The following is a 4,821-nucleotide window of genomic DNA, read 5'->3' as shown; positions in this document are numbered from 1 at the left end:
TAAACGATATCTTTGATCCCCGAGCGGCTAGTAGCACTAATGTTTAGTACTATAGCACCTCGGAGTAGCTCAATGGTGGTTCGTATTTGAACTCGAGTTCATTTGATTAAGTAATTGTAGCTGAACATCTGGTTTTTCTCTCTCGTTAATACACCCAGATTAAATCGAATTAGTATTTGAAGCAATAATAATAATAATAATAATAATAATAATAATAATAATAATTTGAGAGCTGTATTGAACAAAGTCTTATTCACGCATTTCTGAACATATTCAATGTAGCGCATCTTGCTGGTTTCCATATCTGAACCATTATTATTATTATTATTATTATTATTATTATTATTATTATTATTATTATTATTATTATAAAGTTTTGTTAATTGCTTTTTTATTAACACACACACACACACACACACACACAGAGAGAGAGAGAGAGAGAGAGAGAGAGAGAGAGAGAGAGAGAGAGAGGATGACGGGAAGAGATGAGAAGGAGAGAGTGGGTGAAGAGAGAGAGAGAGGCAAAATAAAAAAAACCGTTAGGTCAGTCCTGACAAATAACCAAGGTTTTCGTGATTTCATGAATAATATATATTATACAGCCAGACAGTCACATTTTATTATCGCAAGCAATAATACCTCATTCATTATGATTCTCAGCGGATTATCGCCAGTGACTCATATGACGCTTCTGGGGGGATAGGGGCCGAGGGGAATAAAAATTTATATATAAAAAAGGAGAATTCGCTACAGAATGCTTAATAAAAACAAAGACCCAGAGTATACGGATCGAAATTACAAGAAGATGCCGAGCGCTAGACCTATATAGATACAATCTATATCTATGGCTAGACCTATATATATTACCTACCTACGCCTTGGCACATGGGCCTAAAAGCTAAAAAAAAAAAAAAAAAAAGGAACATTTTATTTCCCAAACCCTGACCAGACCTAATATTTCTTGACTTCTTTGCTACGCAGCGAATTCAAATAACGGTTCAAAAGGTTTACTACTATGTTACGGTATCTTTATTTTTTTTTAAATCCCAGACGAAGTGGCTGCTTGTAAAGTAACCTTGGCGCGTATAATGGCTGCCATCCCAAGCAAGCGACTGCGGATGACTTATAATCAAGTAGGAGCCTATCTGGACGATTGCAGAGACTTAAAACGTTTATAAAAGGAAATCTAAAGTACGTGTGGAGACGTTAGATATCCGCTAATAGATTAAAACAGTTTATAAAGGGTTCTAGTTGAGGTATTTTAGCCCCAAGTAACCTCTACCGTTGGCGTGTTTGAAGATAGTCTCATTGTCCTTATAAGGGACGTCCCAGATCTCTCCTGCTTTCTGTCCCTCACAAGGACAACTATTATTGGTACCTACACCTCCTCACGGGGTGGGGAAGGGGTTTTTGTTAATTGTGGGAGGGGAGGGGGGAATTACACCGAGTTTCATCAAAGAAGACGTAACAAGCAAAAGAACTTCAGGCATAACATAAATAAAACGAATTCTTCGCGCTATCGTACAAGGCATTCTTCAGCGATCGTATCCTTCATTCGTACGAGAATTAAAGTAAAAGCTATATAAAAATTGATGTAAGAAAAGGGTCGAATAAACAAATAATCAACGTAAAAGGTGAAAGCAATACCCTTCTGAATACCAAGAGGACATGCAACATGCAATGTGTGCAGGTACTAAAAATATCCTTCATCGGTGTTGAATATTAAAAAGGGTGGTAGTAGTACCAATCACGCCTGGCTGTTGACACCAGAATGATACATGACCCTGGTCATGTATCTGCTTTTGAAGACGTAATGGAGTCGAGAAGAACTGGTATATTGTTCAATGAACGATCATTGAATGTATTTGCACCTGATCAAAATGAGAAAATTGGTATTTTCACTTTTATGTTGTCAACTGAACCACGAGTAACGAATGAGCCTAGCGTAAGCCTTCCTAAAGAAGGAATAAATGGAATTAATGATTCATTGAGTGGACGTTATTCCAGAATCCTTAAATACTACAGGTTTCCAAGAATGACAGAAGGACGGTCTTTACTTGTATTTCAGAAATCTGTATCTGTCTTATCTTAAGCTCTTACAGTCAAACATGTCTTATGTAACCACTCACAACAGATTGGAGATCTGTATCCGTGGGTCACTTATCTAAATTTAGCTTCTGTAGGCTAATTTGCATGTTTTCTGTAATTTCTGTATAAGGGTGACCCCCTAAATACAGTCAAAGACAGAAAATGAAACCATAGTTACAGTCTCGCGTATCACTAGACCTAAACCAGGAACATTACAGAAATATCGGTGCTACTTTGGTTTTGGTATCTACGCGCTAGTACTATAAACATGACGTAAGCTCCTTGGGAGGTCGTGTTTGGTATACAATGGCCCCTCGGGGATCAAAAGTATCATATGACTACCATATCTATCGAGTTTTTTCAGGTGTGGTGACTGGTTCTTCCACGTGACCTGAAGAGGAACCACTCACCAGCCGCCTTGAGCTGGCTGGAACCAGTGCAGATCGGGCCTGGGCGCTCATCATGGTGTGCCAAGGGCTTATCCTACCGATCATCTCTGTTCAAGGTTCGTGTGCCATGACTCCTTAGGAGTAGGTAGGTCTGCAGTTAATATGCAGAAGGAACCACCGTCTGGCCCTGAAGACCCTCTGTGCTTTGCATACTGAAGCTTCTGGTCTGTGGAAATCTTATTTCATTTTTACCAAGTATTTCCTTTTGAGATTCGCCCCTTGGAAAGGTCAACCAGGTAAATGTGGAAATGAGGCTATAGACAATGCAAGGGTAAGCAAGAATGCACCAAGATTACTACTACAAGTCACTGGTAATGAACACATTGCTTCACCAACTCTCAGAGAAACTAGGTCTATTGACCACATCTAGAGCCACAGAAAAAAAAAATAATAATAATACAAAAAGACAGTTTATTCAAGAAAACTAACCTAACATATCACAAGGCTTCATATTTGTCTTGGGTTCAGGGCACTAGCGGATCCAGGGCGGGGTTGGGGGCCACTCAGGCACATGGGGCCCCCACATTAAAAAATGACAAAATAATGATATTGAAGATTGGGATGATACCTGACATAAATGAGATATGAAAATGGACAGAAAATAGAGAATATATCATAGAAAAAATAAAATTTTGGGAAAAAGTGCTAATAATAATAATAATAATAATAATAATAATAATAATATAATAATAATAATAATAATAATAATAATAATCTAAATTATATTCATAATGGATTTGGTATCTCCTGAAAGAGCAGGCAATTGAAGTCCATTTCATAAATAATACTTAAATAGTACACACATACTCACACACTCACGTACACACATACATACATCCATATAAATATATATATACATCCATATCTATATATATATATATATATATATATATATATATATATATATATATATATATATATGTGTGTGTGTGTGTGTGTGTGTGTGTGTGTGTGTATGTGTGTATGTGTATGTATAATATGATAATTGGAGGGGTCTCCCATAGCATTCCCCTGGAACCGCCAGCGTTTCAGAGTTTCAAGGTCCCCGTACAAACACCAAAGGGGGCGGCCTCCTACCGCCCTTGGCGTTTCCTCTCAAGTCTCTTGTTGCCCTTGAAGTAAGGCCTTGGTCTACTATGGGCCTTCTTGGGTCGTCTATTCCTTTCGGGAACAGGTTTCACATTCTGGACTCGGTTCCCGGAGTATGGATAAGCGAAGTCGTTCAGCCCATTACCGTTTCCGTACTGGGCCAAGGCGGAGGGCTCGGGGACAGCCGAATTTTCTGCCGGCAGGGTCAACGCTGCCAAAATCCACAGGCACAGTGCCCACTGGAAGAGAGAACGTAAAATCCACATTAACGTCTAACGTATTGATATTTTTCTGGAGAGAGAGAGAGAGAGAGAGAGAGAGAGAGAGAGATTGAATAACTACATTTGTATCTAAATGTAATTGTACAATCCAAATGAGAGAGAGAGAGAGAGAGAGAGAGAGAGAGAGAGAGAGAGAGAGAGAGAGAGAATGAATAACTAAAGTTGTATCTAAATGAAGGTACAATCCAAGAGAGAGAGAGAGAGAGAGAGACCTTACCTTACCTTACAGACCTTATATCTTGTTCGGGTTGCCCCAGGTCCCTCAGTGTGAGGCACCTCTAATGTCTACCAGAGAGTTGCTAGTGCATCTTCCGGTATATTTTGCATCTTCCAATCTTGGATGGTCTGGGATGCAGCTTAGATATTTGTCGAGCTTATTCTTAAACACATCTACGCTCACTCCTGATATATTCCTCAGATGAGCTGGCAACGCATTGAATAGACGCTGCATTATCGATGCTGGTGCGTAGTGGATTAATGTCCTGTGTGCTTTCCTTATTTTTCCTGGTATAGTTTTGGGCACTATTAATCTACCTCTGCTTGCTCTTTCTGATATTTTTAGCTCCATGATGTTTTCGGCTATTCCTTCTATCTGTTTCCATGCCTGAATTATCATGTAGCGTTCTCTTCTCCTTTCTAGACTATATAATTTTAAGGATTGTAGTCTTTCCCAGTAGTCAAGGTCCTTAACTCCTTCTATTCTAGCTGTAAAGGACCTTTGTACACTCTCTATTTATGCAATATCCTTTTGATAGTGTGGGTACCATATATTGCAATATTCAAGTGGACTACGAACATATGTTTTATAAAGCATAATCATGTGTTCAGCTTTTCTTGTTTTGAATTGCCGTAACAACATTCCCATTTTTGCTTTACATTTTGCCAATAGAATTACTATGTGATCATTGGATAAC

The 4,821-nt window shown here is 38.7% G+C and overlaps 1 long non-coding RNA gene across 1 annotated transcript in view; it reads right to left on the bottom strand.

Moving 5' to 3' along the window:
• Nucleotides 1-2,931: 2,931 nt before the first annotated feature.
• Nucleotides 2,932-4,821, bottom strand: part of LOC135205812 (uncharacterized) — a 6,157-nt gene continuing 4,267 nt past the window's right edge. Inside the window, exon 3 of the long non-coding RNA XR_010312613.1 lies at nt 2,932-3,865. This is a non-coding gene — a long non-coding RNA (uncharacterized LOC135205812). The remainder of the gene's footprint in view (nt 3,866-4,821) is intronic.

The sequence above is a fragment of the Macrobrachium nipponense genome, chromosome 24 (assembly GCF_015104395.2).
Source record: "Macrobrachium nipponense isolate FS-2020 chromosome 24, ASM1510439v2, whole genome shotgun sequence".
NCBI lineage: Eukaryota > Metazoa > Arthropoda > Malacostraca > Decapoda > Palaemonidae > Macrobrachium > Macrobrachium nipponense.
Note: the sequence above shows the minus strand (reverse complement) of the source record. Positions and strands in the feature narration are given on the sequence as shown.